At 41.5% G+C, this 20,130-nt stretch overlaps 1 protein-coding gene across 1 annotated transcript in view; it reads right to left on the reverse strand.

The window, feature by feature from the left end:
• AHI1 (Abelson helper integration site 1) overlaps positions 1-20,130 on the reverse strand; it is a 435,677-nt gene that overhangs the window by 333,149 nt on the left and 82,398 nt on the right. The gene's annotated exons all lie outside the window — the stretch shown is intronic.

Genomic DNA, 20,130 nt, shown 5'->3' on the forward strand with positions numbered 1-20,130 from the left:
TTCTGGGAAGGCAGTCCACAAGATGTAGGAGTGTGCCTATGGGAATGTTTGACCATTCTTCCAGAAGCGCAGATGCGAGGGCAGGCACTTATGTCAGACGGGAAGGCCTGGCTCACAGTCTCCGCTCTAATTCATTCCAAAGGTGTTCTATCAGTGTGAGGTCAGGACTCTGTGCAGGCCAGTCAAGTTCCTCCACCTCAAACTCGCTCATCCATGTCTTTATGGACCATGCTTTGCCAAACGCAGACACGTCCATCGGATTGCCAGACAGAGAAGCGTGATTCGTCACTCCAGAAAACACGTCTCCACTGCTCTAGCGTCCAGTGGCGGCGTGCCTTACACCACTGCATCAGACACTTCGCATTGTAGTTGGTGATGTAAGGCTTGGATGCAACTGCTTGGCCATGGAAACCAATTCCATGACCCTCTATGCACTGTTGTGCTAATCTAAAGGCCATACGAAGTTTGAAGGTCGTTAGCTACTGACTCTGCAGACAGTTGTCAACTTCTGTGCACTTCAGCATGCGCTGCCACCACTCTGTCATTTTACGTAGTCAACCACTTCGCGGCTGTTTTGCTGCTGTTCCCAGTTGCACCCACTTTGTTATATTATCACTAACAGTTGACTGTGGAATTTTTAATAGCAATGAAACTTCACGGATGGATTTATTGCACAGGTGGAAACCTATCAAGGTACCACGCTTGAATTCACTGAGCTCCCGAGAGTAACCCATTCTGTCACAAATGTTTGTAGAAGCAGTCTGCATGCCCAGGTGCATGATTTTTTACACCTGTGGCCATGGAGGTGATTGGAACACGTGAATCCAATGATTTGGAGGGGTGTCCCAATACTTTTGGCAATATAGTGTAAATCATTTTCTTCAAAGGTTGGGTGTTGTTGACATCCGCCATCCACTCCGCCGATGGAGGGAGCGCCTGTACCAATTTCTTGGCACTAAACAAAGTTTCATGTAAAAATGTAGTCAAATACCTATCAACTTCTGAATCAGGGATAATTCCCAACAAACATGGTTTTGGATCCAAGGATATAGGGGAACCCATGCGGTCATGTAAAAACTGGATTACCCGAGTCCAAAATCCATTTATTTGTGGGCATTGCCATAGCAGATGGGCAGATGTGCTTGGAGATACATGGCATTTAGGACAATAAGAATCCCTATCAGTTCTAAATCGTGCAAAACGAGTTGTTGTAAGGTATGCCCTATGCACAATGTAAAATTGGGTAAGATGGTCGGGCATTGTAGGCAAAACCTTTTTATAGTTGTCTAGGACTTCCTCCCATTCCTCATCGCCGATAACCCCTAAATCTGTCACCCATCAAGATTTGAGAGAGTAAGCCAGAACAGAGGCACCTGGGGTGAGAATAAGTTCATACAAAGTGGAGGTCAGTATGTGAGGTTCTTCCACATACACCACATCAAGTAAAGATAGTGAGGTGAGGTCTGGGATGCCATTAATGAATTGAGACATCAGGGCATGTCATACCAGAAGGTAACGGAATAGCATAAAATTTGGGAGAGAAACTCCTGTTTCAGAACCTCAAGGTCTTTAATGCCCCATTGGAAATTACAAGGGAGAGAAGGTATACGCCTCTAGAAATCCACAGCTTGTGGTTGGGAACAGTTAAGAGTTCCAACAACAACTGACTGGACCAAAGAAGGGTATCAATATGAAACTGAAGGGCAATGATCTTGGAGGTGGAGAGATCCCAGATTCTTTTAAAATGGAAGGCCATCTCTTTAGTGGAGGGCTGTGTAATAGATTCCCGAACACCTCTAGTAATATCACAGAATGGGTGTAGACTGGGTGGAATTTCCAGATACTAAAGGCACAGAACCTTTCCATGTCAGTTTTATCAATATGGTAAATATGGGAAAGTTGGGAGGCTAGATAATAGAGGCCAAGATCTGGGAGGGCCTATTCCCCCCCGGAGGTGTGATTTTTAAGTACACGCCATGCCAGTTTATGTCGGCTGCTGCCCCAGACCAACTATATCAGGATCATGACCATAGCCTTAAAGTACCTTCGAGGGATGTAGACTGGGGAGTGCCAGAGTATACAGAGGATTTTAGGCAATAGGACCGTCTTTACCAACCCAATTCTACTCATAACTCCGAATGGCAGTCTGGCCCAAATTTGAGATTTGGCCTTGATGAGGGAGAAAAGGGGTTCTACATTTAGGGCAATATAGTCAGTGGGTGATCTAGACACTCACACACCTAGATATCTGATGGTGTTAACACGATCTAACGACAAGGAGGCTTGTGTAGCAGAATGGGGAAAGGAGTCAATAGGAAGAATTTGAGATTTATCCCAATTAATTTTGAGGCCAGAAAAATTGACAAATTTTTTTGAGATCCAGAGTCTGTGATAAAGACGGTCCAGAGTCTGCTAAGTAAAGTATCATATCATCAGCATATAGACCAATCTTCTCAAATAAGTCTCCCTTCTGCAGTCCACACACTCCAGGGGCAGAACGGATTTTTTATTGCTAAAGGTTCAGCCACCAAAGCATATAGTAAGGTTGAGAGCGGACATCCTTGACGAGTGCCTCTAGAGAGAAAATATCTCTGAGGTCCGTCCATTAGCCATTCGAGTATTCGTATTCGAGCCTGTGGATCTGAATACAAGACTGAGATCCATTTAATAAATTTAGGGACAAAACCAAAGCTTTGGAGACAGTGCCATAGATATATCCATTAAACTGAATCAAAAGCCTTGGCAGCGTCTAAAGAGTCCACAACTCTTATACCTACACAATTGTGAGTGACTAGTTTATTTTAAGAAAATGCCCTTGCCCCCAAAACCAAGCAGAACTCATGAAATAACTGTATCTTTTAGTGTAGGCTTTCTCAACCAGGGTTCTGTGAAACCCTAGGATTCCTCCAGAGATTGCTAGGGGTTGCTCAAGAAGTGACAAATGGATTTCCCAACTACAATGACTACAAATGTAAACGGGAATTTGTTTCACTGACATTTAACTTGTAAGGGGTGACTTCTACATTCATCTTCAGTGCAAGGATCCCCAATGATCACCAATGTAAAATAGGCATTTTTCACTGACTAGAGGACATAAAAGGACCTTTTTACAGTCTGTCTCTGCTGGCCATTATTATTTACCAATCGAGTTCTCTTTTATTTACATATAAAGCAAGGGAGTGCTGTACAAATTTGTCTCTAGGTGTTAAAGGATAAGTTCACCTTTGGGAACATGTTACATGTTCCACCTGTTTTTAGGGTAGACAATGTAACATGTTCCCATAGCTGCAGCCGTGCCCGCCACTCCCCCTCCCTCTGACAGATAGTACGGGGAGAAGTTTCCCCATACTGTCAAATTTGAGAATAGACTTCCGTGAATTAACTGCAAGTCCCGGCAACCTTAGTTTTCAATTAACTAACAGGGTGCTGTGGAAAGCCGTGGTAGTTCATTGAAGCTTCCGGTCAGAATATCTGCTTGGCCGCACATCCCTGTATGGTAAGGAGAAATTCTGACAGGTCTGCAGGAGAACTGCATGGCATCAGCAATCTACTGATTGCTGGTACAATGCTTTCCAGGCTCCTTTGGACAAAAATAATAAATGCACATTTTTTTACCTGCAAAAAAATGTGCATTTATTATTTTTGTCCAAAAGGTGAACTTATCCTTTAAATATTCTAGGTATGCCAAATTCATTTTTTTTTTTTTAAACAACTTACTGCTCATGCTTTTTACCATGAAATGTAGGCAGAATCATTTTAGGAGGGGCTCCCTAAGATCTCAACATTATTTCAGGGTAAAAAGGTTGAGAAAGGCTGTTTTAATGTATGCAGTTACCATTTCATGGCTTCTATTGTTCCCAACATTATCCAGTGTGTTTGGAAAGGTTGTATATACTTTTCTTACATTCTAGAGCTACAAAAAGCAACATGTAACACTCGTGCTAGAATATGTAATGCTATCATTTTTGAAGAGACACGGACTGATTCAATTATTTCCACTTAAAACAGGTAAACCTACACACAAGAATATTCTCACCATTTAAAATAAGCATAGACCTAAAAATCAGTTAATTGGCTAACTACGCAGTTGAAATAAGTATACAGTCATGGCTAAAAATATTGGGACCCTTGCATTTCCGTCAGATAATGCACCACTTCGCCCAGAGAATTGTTGCAATTATAAATGTTTAGGCATTCTCATGTTTATTTCTTTTGTTTGTATTGATATGACACAAAAAGTGGAGAAATAAAAAGCCAAATCTGACACATTCCATGCAAATCCCAAAATGGAATGGACAAAATGATTGGCACCTTTTTAAAATTGTAAGAAATAATTGCATTCCAAGTTTGTGATGCTCCTGTAATTTGTAATTAAACTCACCTGTATCAATCAACAGATGCTGACAATATAGAAATCAAACCACAGTAACCAGTCAAAATGGTGAAAAATTGACTCAACCTTTCTGTTGTGTGTCTCTATGTGCCACATGGAGCATGGAGAAGAGAAAGAGCAGCAAAGAATTGTCTGAGGATTAGAGAACAAAAAATTGTGGAAAAGCATGGACAATCTCAAGGTAACAAGTTCATCTCCAGGGATCACAATGTTCCGGTGTCCACTGTGCGCAACATTGTCAAGACGTTTACAGCCCATGGCACTGAAGCGAATATCCCTGGACGTGGACGAAAAAGAAAAAATTGATCAATGAGTGCAAGAAAGGATTGTTCGAAAATGTGACTAAAGAACCTTGATCAACTTCCAGACAAATTCAAGCTGACCTTCAGGCACAGGGTACAACTGTGTCAGCTTGTACTATACGCCGCCATCTGAATGAAAATGGGCACTATGGTAGGAGACCCAGGAGGACACAGAAACATAAAGCCAGACTGGAGTTTGCCAAAACTTACCTGAGGAAGCCAAAATCCTTTTGGGAGAATGTGCTGTGGAATGATGAAACAAAATTACAGCTTTTTGGTAAAGCCCATCATTCTGCTGACCGTGTGTATGGCATTATGAAATCTGAAGACTATCAAAGAATTATGGGGTGAAAGTTGAGGTCATGGGTCTTACAGTATACCAATGACTCAAAGCACACACCAAAAAACCACCCAGCCATGGTTTAAGACAAAAACGCTGGAGAGTACTGATCTAGCCAGCAATGAGTCCAGATCTAAATCCCATAGAGCACCTGTTGAGAGATCTCAAAACAGCAGTTGGGAAAAGGAACCCTTCCAATCTAAGAGACCTGGAGCAGTTGCCGAATATAAGAGTGGTCCAAAATTCCAGTACAGTGGTGTAAGAAGCTCACTGATGGTTGCAGAAAGCAAAATTTCCAAATATTAAATAATACCAAATATTAAATTGAGGGTGCCAATAATTTTGTCCAGTCCATTTTGTGGATTTTCCATGGAATGGGTTTGATTTGGCTTTTTGTTTCTCCACTTTTTTTGTCATACCAATACAAACAAGAGAAATAAACATGACAATAATTAAACATTTGTAGTTGCAACAGTTTTCTGGGCGAAGTGGTGCATTATCTAACAGAAATGCAGGAGTGACAACATTTTTGCCCATGACTGTATGTGAACTCTATTATTTGCCAAAACATTTGTAATTCCGATTAGCCACCCTTATGATCTGGACACCATTAGCAGAAAGTGCAGCTTTCCCCCCCCCCCCATTATTTTGACATAGTGATCAATAACTAACTTCCTGGCTTAGGGTGTCTACTCCACTGGAGGAGTCACAGACACACTTTTTGACAGCAGCATAGTAAATCAGTGGAGAGGGTAGTGTTAGATGCACTAGCAAATTTGGATGGACCTGAGTAACAAATTAAAGATACTTTTTAAGCACCAACATTTTTTTTTGTTTTGGGGGGTGGTGGAGATAAAGATTTCACATAAATTAACAACAGTCGACTAATTCAAGCACCGCAGTCAGTGTTAAATGGTTTTTCTCAACATTCTGTCACTTTTGTCAGACAAAGTTATGTGGTACTGATGAAACGCGTTGGAAGGGAGCAAATTATGTCATCATGTTGCCAGACGTGACGTCAATAACATTAGGAGAGGTAAAGCCAGGATCTGACATTTTTGCCTCTATTTTTTAAATAGTTAGCACGATGATGGTCTTGCTTTGTTCGTTTTGAGTGGTGGTGCATATCACACTTGATGAACTGGATCCAACTGGGCACATTAGGAGGACAGTCGGCCATTGCAGTAATGAATCTCATTTAAAAAGGGGAAAACTGCTTTGGACCTATTTAACATATAGGCCAATACATGAAGATGAGCTGCAAATGTACATAGTGAAGGACATCATGTAGTGATCATACCGAAAAAAATCACTACATTGTGGATTAAAGAGCCCTTTCAACCACTAGTGGACCGCCCGCAGTACATATACCTCTACAAGGCGGCCCCTGTGTGCAGGATCACGTATATATACACATGATCCTGCATTCCGGGGTAGGGGGCGCGCGTGAGGCACGTGACCGCGGATGTCAATCACCTCCTCCCTGTCAGCTTTCAGCTCACTGCTCTGGGATCGCTGGACACAGCCTCCAGGAACAGTGTGTAACAGAGAGGTACACACCCCCGCCCCCTAGTAAAACACTCCCCTCACATAGTTAACCCTTTGATTGTCTCCAGAAGTTAACCCCTTCCTCCCTGGTTCCATTAGTACAGTGTCAGTGTTTGTTTTTTTTCGCACTGATCACTGTATTGGTGTCACTGGGGATGTCAGTGACCCCAAGTCAGTTCCCTCCAGTGTCAGAATGTCAGCCGCAGTCCCGCCATAAGTCGCTGATCGCCACCATAAGTCACTAATTGCCACCATAAGTCACTGATCGCCACTATTAGTATAAAAAAAATTAAAAATCCAGTATCTATACCGCCATTTGTAAACGCTATAACTTTCACGTAAACCAATTAATTTACACTTATTGGGACTTTTTTTTAGCAAAGACATGTCGCAGAATACATTTTGGCTGAAATTTATGACGAAATTTGATTGTTAAATTTTTTTACTGGACATGTTTTATAGCAAAAAGTCCAAGATATTGTTTTTTTCTCAAAATTGTTGGGCTTTTTTTTTTATAGCGCAAAAAATAAAAACCGCACAGGTGATCAAAAACCACCAAAAGAAAGCCCAATTCGTGGGGAAAAAAATGTAAATTGAATTTTGGTGCAGCGTGGCATGACCGCGCAATTGTCAGTTAAAGGAACGCAGCGCCGTAACACAAACCGCTTATGTAACCGCTTCCTGACTGCCCTATAGCAGAAATACTGCTACAGGACGGCACAGGTGCGCAAAAGCACATATATATAAGTGATTCGCACTCCCGTGGTGTTCACGCCCCTCCCAGATGGCGTCAGATTGCCCCTCAGTACACCAATAATCACATTTAACCCATCGATTGCCAGGAAGACGCTCATACACAATAAACCTCTATTGCTAGTATAGTGTCTGAACGTATCAGTATCTTTGATCAGATCAGTACTATACCAGCGTTCACATTAGTATTGCGTCCCCAAAAACGCAACGTCAGCTTGATCAGCCCCGGCACCTGCCAGCCCCTGCGTTTAGCCCCTACGCTTACCCCCAGCAAGTGCAGTGTCAGTAGGTCACTGTCACTTGATACATTGCACACAAAACCGCAGAGTTAGCAGAATCAGGCCTGATCTCTGTTAGCACTTGCCGGTAAATTTTGATGACTCTCATATGCAGTACTAGTGCCGCGCTACCTTTTGGTGAACTGGCGAGCACCAGCAGTCTAGTACATCTTGGTCTTTCACATACCTCTTAGATTGTAAGCTCCAAGGATCAGGCCCTCCTAACCCTCTTGTATTGAACTGTATTGTTGCTGTATTGTCTCCTGTTATATTGTAAAGCGCTGAGCAAACTGTTGGCGCCATATAAATCCTGTATAATAATAATAATAATACCAGCACTGCAGTATCACTTGGTGACGTGGTGAGTCCCATAAGTGCAGTAAAAGCTGGTGAGGTGGCGAGCACAAGTATTGTCCCGCAACCACCAAGAATTCGCACACATGCCCATAGAGCTCCTAGTATCCTCCCAATTGGCAACACACAAATTCTGCAGCACCCGTACTTCCCCCATTCACTGCCCAACCCGGAATTCAGGTGGAAATAGCACTTTAACTCCTCCCCTTTATTAGGTGGAGCTGTTTTTCACGGAAGATCTGTATGCATTGATTGCGGATCAAAGCACTTTATATGCACAACAATGTATCGCCGCCAACCAAAATTCAAACCTTGCCAGACCAGACCATTCGCATGGAAACCCATTACGGTTTTCGAATTTATATTTTTTTGGGTCCTAACCCTCAACATGGGCATTACTAAAAAATTGAATTGCGGTTGTATTGGTCCACAGACCCGATTCAGCATATGCCGTGTTCTCTGCTGCCATGGCCAGGCATAGATATGAGAGTATAATGTGTTTTATGCATTTCAATGACAATACACTCTGTCGTCCTTGAAGTGACCCTGAATTTGACCGGCTACACAAAATTCAGCCCCTTGTAAAACATTTGCAGATGTCTATACTCCAACAAAAAAATCTGTGTTGATGAGTCCCTGATAAATTTTTCTGGACGCCTTGCATTCAAACAATTTCTCCCCAGCAAGCGTGCCAGATATGGGGTCAAGATGTAGAAGACCTGTGAGAGGACAACAGGCTATACTTATAAGTTTCGGATTTACGAGAGAATAGATAGTCACGTGGAGCACCCCGGATACCCAGACTACATGGGGAGCAGTGGCAAGATAGCTTGGGACTTGGTGTCATCCTTTTTCCATATGGGGTACCACTTATACGTGGAAAATTTTTATTCAAGCGTGCCACTATTTAAACATTTGTACAATCTTGGAACTGGCGCATGTGGCAAAGTGTGACCTAATGTGTGCCCACCATTAGAAGTGGGTGGATGCAGGGTGGTATATTCTAATGGTGGGCATACCACACATTTTTTTTTTTGGCAGAGATTTCTTCTCTTTATTTCATTCAGCCCACAGGCTGCATACAAAAAAAAAAACATAGCATATATACCCAACAAGGACTAGCGACATACTGGTACATCACTGGACTTTGAATGGTTATACCAGGATGATGCCTACAGTTGCAGGCATCATCCTGGTATCATTTTTTCAGCTAGCAATCGGCTTTCATGTAAAAGCAATCCTAGTAGCCAATTAGTTGCAGGATTGCTTTTACAAGCAGCGGGAGACAATGCCCCCCTCCCCCGCTGCCTTGCACGGCCTTCTTGGGCACTCCCGTGCATTCAGGGGAACCTGAGAATGCAGCTGGTGTTTCTGCCAGCTGACCATAGAGCTGATTGGAGACCAGAATGGTGCCAATCATCTCTATAGCCTAAAAAATCAGAAGCTACGAGCATTTCATCACTTCAGTTTCGCAGGATATAAACAGCGCCATTTGTAAATTGGGAAAGCATCTGATCACACCGATTTTGGTTTGATTAGATAATGTAAGGGCAGAGGAGATATCTAGAATCTAGAGTCTGATAGAACCCAGATTTCCATTGAAGTTATAGGGGACATTTGCATTCCCTGTGGTAGCATTAAAAGTGATAAAAAAACAGTGTAAAAATAATTTAAAAAATCAAAATAACTTTAAAAAAAAAAAAAAAAAAAGTACCCCCCCTGCACACCTGCGTTTGTGAGCCTTGACCCTGTGCAACGAACGTCAGATCAAGGGCAGTAATTATAACACTAGAGCTCCTCTGTAAATCTAAAATGGTAGCTTGTAAAGGCTTTTAAAACGTTACCTATGGATATTAAAAACATATGCAGGTTGTCGCCATTGCACGGGGCATGCACAGTTTTAAAGCATGTCATGTTTGCTATCTATTTACTCAGCATACCATCATCTTTTATATTTTACAAAATAATTGGCCAATATATTGTGTTTTTGTGCATTAAAAGTAAAAAAAGTGTATTTTTTTGTAAAAATTGTGTTTTAAAAATCACTACGCGAGTACTATGTGACAGAAAAAATTGCAGCATCCACCATTTCATTCACTAGGGTGTTTGCTTTAAAACAATATATAATGTTTGGGGTTTAAATTAATTTCCTTACAGATTTTTGATACAGATTTTTTTTCATGTGAACAAAACGTGTCAGCAAAGGCTTGGTCTTCAGGTGGTTAGAAGAGTGAATGATGTGTAGTATAAACTTCTAATGCTGGGCATAAAATGCCCCCAACCCCCAAAACGACCCCTTTTTGGAAAGTAGACACCCCAAACTATTTGCTGAGAGGCATGTTGAATCAATAGAAGAATTTATTTTTTTACCACAAGTTTTTGGAAAATGACAAACAAAATTGTCACTTAAATGATTTATTGCTCACACATCATGGGTATATGTGGAATTACTCCCCAAAATACATTCTGCTACTTCTCCCGAGTATGGGGGTACCACATGTGAGAGACAATTGGCAGTCTAGCCAAGTACAGGACCCCAAAATCCAATAAGCACCTTCAGGCTTTTAAAGGGCTTTATTTCCTCATTACACTTTCTGACTACCTATCACAGTTTCCGAGGCCCTGAAATGCCAGGATAGCACCAAACCCCCCCCCAAATAACCACTTTTTGGAGAGTAGACACCCCAAGGAATTTGATAAGCATAGTGAGTATTTTGCAGATCTCGTTTTTGCCACAAGTTTTTGGAAAATGAAGAAAAAAAAAAACATTTTTTCTTTTCTTTTTCTATATTTCAAAAGCTTGTGAGAAAAAAATAGATCTGCAAAATACTCACTATGCCTCATTTTAAATTCCTTGGGGTGTCTACTTTCCAAAAAGGGCTCATTTGGGAGGGTTGGGTGCTATCCTGGCATTTCAGGGCCTTCGAAACTGTGATAGGTAGTGAGAAAGTGAAATGAGGAAGTTACGCACCTTCAGGCTTTCAAAGTGGTCATTGGATTTCAGGCTCCTGTAAGTGGCTAGGCTCCCAAAAAGTCTCACACATGTGGTATCCCCATACTCGGCAGAAGTAGCAGAATGTATTTTAGGGTGTAATTCCACATATGCCCATGGCTTGTGCGAGAAATATATCATTTAAATTACAACTTTGTGTACAAAACAAAAAACATTTTTGTAATTTTCCGGAAACTTGTGGAAAAAAAATATATCTTCCATGGACTCAATATGCCACTCAGCAGATAGCTTAGGGTGTCTACTTTCCGAAAAGGGGTAATTTGGGGGTGTTTTTACTATCCTGGTATTTTAGCATCTCAAGAAATGTCATGAGCAGTCAGAAAGGAAAAGCTGTGTAAATTCCATTATCTATCCCATAGTTTGTAGACGCTATAACTCTCACACAAAGCAATAAGTATACACTCATTTTTTTAACCAAAAACATGCAGCAGAATACATTTTATCCTAAATTTATGACGACATTTTAGTTTTTTTGGATATTTTTTATGACAGAATTGAGAATTAAAAAAAAAAAAAAAAAAATTCTCATAACTTTTTTTGTTGATCGCGTCAAAAATAAAATGCACACAGGTGATCGAATACCACCAAAAGAAAGCTCTATTTGTGTGAAAAAAAGGACATACATTTCATTTATGTAGCATATTGCATGACTGCGCAATTGTCAGTTGAACTAGCGCAGCGCTGTATAGCAAAAAAAGGGCGTAAATTGCAGTATCTATATCATAGTTTGTAGACGCTATAACTTTCACACAGCAATCAATATACACTTATTGGGATTTTTTACCAAAAACATGTAGCAGAATACATTTTGGTCTAAATTTATAACTAACTTTGAGTTTACTATATATTTTTTATAGACGAAAGTAAAAAATATTGTTTTTCTTCAAAATTTTCGGTCTATTTTTGTTTATAGCTCAAAAAATAAAAAGCGTAAAGGTGATCAAATACCACCAAAAGAAAGCTCTATTTGTGTGAAAAGAGGACATAAATTTTGTTTGGGCACAGCATTGCATGACCGTGCAATTATCAGCTGAATTAGTGCAGCGCCAAGTAGCAAAAAGAGGCCTGGTCATTAAGGGGGGGTAAATCCTCTAAGTGGTTAAAGGCAAACTATTCCTCATTAACATACTGGATGTGCATGTGCACTGATATTGCAGAATTATGTTATTATTTACATGGACTGGAGCACTGTTTTTTTGAGGTTTTATGCAAAGGAGGTAGTGTGTGATCCAAGTTGCTTATTCAGTTTTGATGAGATAGATAATTATTGTCACTACAAAGTAAGAGTACACATTTTTTTTCACTTTTTATAATAATCCTTGGTTTTTACCACATTTTACATTAGGGGGTGTCACCATTATTGTCAACATGTAATATATTCAAAGCATACTAAGGTGGGGTGTGGCGAGGATGTGAGCCGGGAAGAACATGCGGGAAGAGAGCTCCATATCTATCCGTTGTTTACATCCTGATCCTGGGTGCTGTGTCATTCTTTATAGGTGCTGGCTGTCTCCCCATTCATCCTTGAACCCACTGAGGTGACAATCATGTTGGCGAAAGGCAGGGCAAAACCGCAGTGGGACCTGAAGACTCAGTGCTCGAAGAAAGAGCAGATCACGTGTTCACTCGGTGCCATCTTACCTTCCTCCTCCGGAGCGGCTGCTCTGCACGCTCCTAGGATGGATCCTGACCAGTCTGTGTCCTCTCCAAGGAGGGGCTCTGCACAGCCAGCTGCTGTAGTATCGGAGTCACCTCCGCTGGCTGATCAGGATGCTGACACCATTACTAAACCTATCCTGGAGGTCATTGAAGGCTGAAAAACCGCCCTCATGCTCCGGATTGACCATCTTGCCTCAGAGTGTACACTAATCCACCATGACCTAGACAAGATTAGAGGGTGGCTCTATGAGGCAGAGGATCATATTGGATCAATGGAGGATCTTCAGGGCTTTCATACAGTACAACTATCAGATCCTACAATCTCTGGTACAATCCCTGATGAGCAAGGTGGAAGAGCTGAAAACAGACAATGGAGAAATAATATTAGAGTTGTAGGCTTGCTGGAGGAGGTGGAAAGATCGCACCCCATCATCTTCGCTGAATCCTTTTTCAAACAGCTGCTTGATATGCCAGAGATGGTACGAATTTATGTTGTGGAGAGGGCTCATAGAGTCCCCATGGGCATCCGCCCCTCTGAAGAACCACCTAGGGCCTTCTTAGTTCGATTTATGAACTTTAGGAACAGAGATATACTTGCTGAGATCAAAAAGCAGGCGGAACTGCCATATGAAAATATGAAAGTGATGCTCTTTCCAGATCTTTCAGCTGAAGCGCAAAAGCTGCGTCGCTCATTTAATAGGGTTAGCCGAAGATCATCACCTACAGTATTCTATACACAAGCCAGCTTAGAGTCCCACATCAAGGTACTGTCCAGTTCTTTGGCACTCCTTTGGAGGCCAATGAATGGATTGACACCTTGTGAGGATCCTTTGCTCTTTGTGGCAACAGTGGTTCTGGAATTTATGCCTTTGTCGGAGTGTTTCCTGGCAACAGTGGTTTGCTTGTTCTCAGATACTCTTAATGCTGCACAAAGGTAGAAGCTGAATGTTGCACTGTTGGTGTTTCATCTCTTTCTTCAATCTCATGTTGGGAGACTCTTTATTTGATCCTGCATAGAGGCCTGGTACTCCCTATCCTGTGGCAGGAGATTACCAGTTCTGCAGTAGATGGTGGACTAGAGGACTTTGTTGCAGTTACATTCTCACACTCAGTGTAGTTTAAGGTCAAATACAGCAGCAAGTTGCAGCGCTTGAGTATAAAATAAAGGGAATTACCATATAAATAGCAGAATTAAAAAGAAATAACATTCATTTTATGACATGCACCTGATCCAACGTTCATAACTTAATGTAAACCATGGTCAGGTAAATAATAGAGATTCATTACACTAATCAAAGTGCCTTTAGTGATAGGGTTGTTAGAGTCATAGGTTCTGGGGATATACCCAAGTGACAACCAAATCTGTGACTTCCGTGATAGGAGAATAGCTGTAAAATGCACTAACCAGATAGCGCAAGTAAACGCGCGTTGGAGTATAATGACCTACTCCTGGTCACAGCCAAATGGTCCTCAGCGTAAAGCCCTCAGGAACACCAGTGCACCACTCTTGCCGTCTCCTACCACCAGGGGGAGTGCGCCTCTTTACAGTATCACGAAATAGCCTTATATCCTCTATCGCCCGGATAGGTGTGCTTTCATATCAGGAGATCATCTCAGGGACTCGGCAAAAAGACCCAAAAGAAAGAAATCTTGATAGTGTAGTATTTTTATTCAAAGGGTAAAAGCAAGTAGCACACTTACATGGTAATGTCCAAAAAAGCTGATTCACAGAATCCAAAAAGATGGCCGACAGTCAGATGCATGAACCAAGTGGATCATATGCGGTATGAGAGGTGTCCTTATCCCTAACGCGTTTCGTGTGTTCAGTTATAAACAGCAGCAGGGAGTTTCTAATATGTGTTAAGTTTGTACTACCAATTCTGTGCAACCGTTTACTATTCATAGGATGTAATATTTCCGCTGTGGAGCTTTATGGAAAAGTTGGTACCCTTTGGCGACAGACATTAACCTGCATTGACATGTTACATGGGCCAGAATATGTCAGTGTCTACGCTTAACTTACTGTCTTGGAACATCCAAAGCTTGAGTGATAAATTTAGGCGGGCCTTGATGTTTCAATATTTAAAACACATAAAACCACATAGGTTTTGGCCTTACGCCGCCCATGGACTCAGAAGGTTTTCCATGCAACTTACTCGACTTATACCCAAGGGGGTGTCTATTTTACTAAGTAAGACTGTTCCCTGTCTCAAATTATCTCTGATCCTGTGGGTAGTTATTTAATTGTGGTTGCGAATACAGTATATTTACTTGTAAAATGGTCCTGGTTAATGTTTATATGCCTCCCTCTTTTCAGGTACAACTGTTATATGATTTAGTCAGTAAGCATGCTCCTCTTCTTTTAGCAGGGGACTTTATAGCTATTTGGGACTCAACACTCGATTTATCCAATCAAGCTAGGGCACCTTCATTGGAATTACTACTGCTTCCCCAACTGAGATATGGAGATGGAAAAATCCTGATGTCCGTAGTTATTCCCCTCTATCGAAAACACATAGGTCCTCTTCGTGGATTGATTTAGCGTTTGCCAATGCTCCCCTATTGCAAATAGTACAACTGGTCTGTTATTTACTGGGGGGACTGTCTGATCACACCCCGTTATCAGTTTCCCTTGGCTTCCCATCAAGAAGTAGGGGAGGTGCATGGCGTTTGAGCCCAGGATGGTTGGAGGTGGAGTCTGTGTTGACACAAGTAGCTCCTGCTTGTGATAGTTATTGAGAGGATAATTTAGCCTCTATATCACTTCCAGTGGTATGGGATCTTACACAACTAGGTCAGCACTCAAAAAAATATAAATTGTCAGGGACCATCGCGACGCATGGGTCTGCACATGCGTAGGTGTCTGTCAAGACATGCAGGCAGCAGGGCACTAGAACCCAGGCGCACCCGTCACCTATGACGGCGCTAGGCAGGCACTAGGACCTAGGCTGCGCCTGTCAGGCGCAGGGCGGGCTACTTAAACCAGCCCTGCACAGACACAAGTTGCCCTATGGTCTGATCTTGTTCCTGTGATCTGTGAGTTGATTCCTGACTGTTGCTGACCTTGCTTGAACCTGACCTTGCTGATATTCTCCTGCCCTGACCCTCTGACTCGTTTGACTACTCTTCTGGATATCCCTTCTGATCTGAACTTCTGTTACCAGACCTGGCGAGTGACCCGATTCCTCTGTGCCTGCTATTTTGTACCACGCTGTCCGCCCGTTACCGACCCAGCTGACCACGCTATTGCTCAGCCATCCATCCGACCCGCACGGATTAGCTGCTACTCTCCAGACCTGTCTGCCTCTTCACATCAGGCTCTCTACCTGTCATTACCTCTGGTGATTCCTCTACCTCAGGTGGGTGTACTCAGGGGCCGCGACCTGGTCACTGTCCACTCCAAGCCCATCCCCACCATCAGGGGCTCTGGTGAACAAGCAGACTGGGGCTTAGACTCCGCGCCCTGGGGAATCCTGTCCTGTGGACTGCTAGAGTACACCAGGTGGTCCATAACAAATAAAGTGAACCAGCATAAGTTACACATAGAAACCACACAATTAAAGTGAATGTGATAACATATACCAATAAATATTTAAGTGTTCAAAAATATGAAATCAGTATTAAGGTGTGAAGTGATTAATAAGTCTGTAAACAACAATATCTGGAAAAGTTCAAATAAATAAGTGTTTCTCCATTAAGTGCATCCGGGTGATCCAAAAATGTTTTCCTCTAATTCCCACCACGAGCAACACCTCCAGCACACCACACTCAGCAGAATGTATGGCTGTGTAAACTCTAGGCAGCATACAGGCAATGTAAATATTTAACAGTGCAGCTCCATAGTCTCAGGCGTGGTCCCTTTAAAAAAGATGACCCTCTGACGATGACATCTAATGGACTGTTACTATCCAGAACCAACAGATGGATATTCTTGGTTGTGTGGATCAATCACTCGCCAGCAGAAACCAAATGAAATGTGCATTGTGTAATATATTAGTATACATTTTTAACTAGCAAAAGCAAGCAAAAAAACTCACAAAGGTGGCTGGCACATCTGGGACCATGCGGTGGCGTGACGTCAGCACTCTTAATTCCACCGAATGTGTTTCTTGCTCTAGCGCATCTTCAGGGGTCAAAGAGTGCTAAATGCCAATTGTCTCCTATATATACAAATCCTCAATGAGTATGAATGGAGGTGTATAAGGTCGCCATCTTGCCGAACTCTGGCAGTCATTTTCCCATAGGACAAAAAGGGTTCCATAGAGACGTATACAGTTGCCATTTTCCCGAAGTCTAGCTGCCATCTTCCAAAAGATAAAGCAGTTATATACATCAATGTTTAAATGGAACCGTATACAGATGCCATTTTGTTGTAGCTAGCAGCCATTTTCTAGTGGAAGAAGTGCCTGGTGGACACCGTAGCTGGTCCACATGGTATAAACAAAGCTCTTTCGGTCTGAGACCCCCCCATCAAAACCAAAAGTATATATATATACATGAATGAAATTGAGTGTAACGTTATTTTGACACCAATAACTAAATTGAATCTTCACATGAGGAGTTATAATGCCAGCGTACAAATAAGTGTGTGTGTGTGTGTGTGTAATAGATAGATAGAATATAACGGTCGGGTGTATTATTGTAGTCCAGCCAGGTTGTATGTTAGTATAATATATAGTATTTTTATACTAACAGGACAATAGTATAAAAATACCATATATTATACGAACATACTGGATCCCATGATATGGGCCAGAGTTGGGGTTAAACAATTAAAAGATATAGTGGAAGGGGGGAAATTGTGTAATTTTGATCACCTGAAAACCAAATTCAATTTACAAAACTGGTATCTGTTTCTATAGCTTCAATTGAGGAATGCAGTGTATTTGTCATGCAGTTTGGCTCAGTTGCCCTTGTCATTCAATCCTCCAGCTTGGAACAACTTCTGGGAGCAGAATCTATGGTTAAGCCATTGAGGTACATAAGGAAATGTTTACGGCCCGCCCAAACGCTCTTAGCAGGTGCAAATATACTTGGCCCTTAGGTCAAGATGGTATTTCATAATTATGGCGCATATATATATATATATATATATATATATATATATATATATATATATATATATATACACACATATATACACACACACACACACTTTTTTCTTCAGATCAATTTTGATACAAAACTAGCCTGGCGGCTCCCGAAGGAGTGGAGTATTCTATGAAATGCGACGGGCCACAAAAGACCAGCATGTATGTATACCATTTTTCTAAAATGTTTGGGTGAAACTGATGAATAGGATTGTATTATGGATTGATTTTATGAAATATTGTATGTTATATTAGTAGGTTTTATATTTAATTGAATAAAGTATATTTTTTTAATAGTTGTGCCTCAAAAATCTGATCTTTCACAATACACTAGAAATTTACAATACAGGGGTGTGGCACTTAGCAATTTATTTAGGATTATGCAAATATACTTGGATGCCCCTTATTCCCAACTTCCAAGAAAATGATTGGGATGAAATGTGGGAGTATCCATTTAAGACTTCGGTCTCAACTAGTGATAATCTCATCCAATTTTAATTATTGCATAGAATTTATCATACCCCAGCTAGCTAGCTAATATTTATGGGACTGCCTCGGCAGAGTGCTGGCGGTGCACGGTGTCACCAGCAGACTTTGACCATATCTTTTGGCATTACCCAGTAATATAGACTTTCTGGATGGGAGTTACCTGCACTTTACAGGAGCTTACAGTACATTTCTGCAGGTCCCGCTGACATTACCGGTATGCCTCTTGGGACTGGTTGGGGATTTAGTGCCACTTTAGGGCACTGAGGACATTTCTGTCTATTACCTTATTTTATGCTCGTAATTCTATACATTTATACTGGAAAAAGGGAGATGCCCAAGGAAATTTGAAAAGGTCTAGCAGTGCTAATTGGCTGCTACATTTACTGTTGAATGAGACCTACCCACTGACCCATGGCTAACATTTTAGATCCTAATGTAATAGGTTATTAGTGATAATGACAATTTCCTTGTTTCTGTGTGGAGTGCTACTCTGGGGGTGCAGGTTTTGTTTTTTTTATTTAGCCTGTGATCATTAAGGAGCAGAGTTCCTGAAATGTTTGATTCTAGCTAGGGATGCACCGCTACCCTTTTTTGATCAGCGAGTACAAGTGCCGATACTTTCAGTCAAGTACTCGCCGATATTGAGTACCGATACTTACAAATGCAAAATATATGGACACAAACTTCACTGCAAAGAATAGCATGTGATTTGGACAGGAATTGTATTCCTCTTCAAATCATATGCTCTTTCCCCACTACTCCTGTGTGAACCCAGACTTGTCATAGCCTGAGTTCACACAGGAGTGGTGCATGGAGGTTTTCTGCAGCGGAGAGGGGGAGAGAAGGGCATGTGGGGATATATTTGTTAAAGATAGTTATTAAGAGGTCGTACAATAAATTACCGTATCACCCAGTAAATGGTCTCCATTCAGTAGCCAAAAAAGGCATACAAAAAAAGAGGGATTGTGAAAAGAAATTCACAAAGAAAGCGGCTACATTTTTCACAGAAAGTGGTATGTAGTCCACATGTAGTGGTGAAGAAACCATTTCAAGTAGTGCGCGGCTTTATGCATCTATCCTTCCATCCTGGTAAAAAATGGGGCATATTTTTATTCAAGAGCCCTAGGAAACAGCTGGTTATAATCACAGATGAATGGGCCCCAACCACTTGTGCCGGCATAGGAATGTACTGCATCATTTATATGACATTTACGTTTTGTTTCATATAGGCCTAGAGGCATGTCTTCTTTTTGACGCATACTGTGCTTGCTATATTGCATACATGTGATATTTATATCTATGGTATAATTTTTTGAAACTCCCTGTTTGGGATATGACCATTCTGGTAGTAGCATAGTCTACACATTCATCAACACGTGTTATGGTATACCTATGGTATAATTTTTTGTATACACCTCCTTTGGGAAGTGTTTACCTTTGCGCCAGTGCCATAGGGACTTTAGACTCTTGTAGTCATTGTCCCTTTTGCACAGGTATTTAGACCGGTATTGGTGTCATTTTATATGGTTTTAGGTCTGTGTGTATTGTCTCATACTGAGGTGATGGTAAACCAGGGCGATTGCCCATATGTCAAATTTGTATGTGTAATAAAGCATAATTTTTGGAAATTTTTCTGAGTATCACATTCTGTTCATAATGTAGCCGCTTTCTTTGTGAATTTCTTTTCACAATCCCTCTTTTTTTGCATGTGGGGATATATACCTGGCGGCAGATGCTCCGTATTTTCAGCTGTATTAAAGGAGGGAAAGCTTTCTTACCTCTCCTTACAAGAATGACAGTTCGAGCCAGAGGGCTTTTGATTGGTCAGCACCATCACATGGACAGTGCTTACCAATCAGAAATCGTCTAGCCCATACTATTATCCCTGCAAGAAGAGGAAAGAAAGCAGCT

This window comes from Staurois parvus, unplaced genomic scaffold (genome assembly GCF_062004578.1).
Source record: "Staurois parvus isolate SC_StPar_1 unplaced genomic scaffold, SC_StPar_1.0 ptg000165l, whole genome shotgun sequence".
In the NCBI taxonomy this organism is placed as follows: Eukaryota; Metazoa; Chordata; class Amphibia; order Anura; family Ranidae; genus Staurois; species Staurois parvus.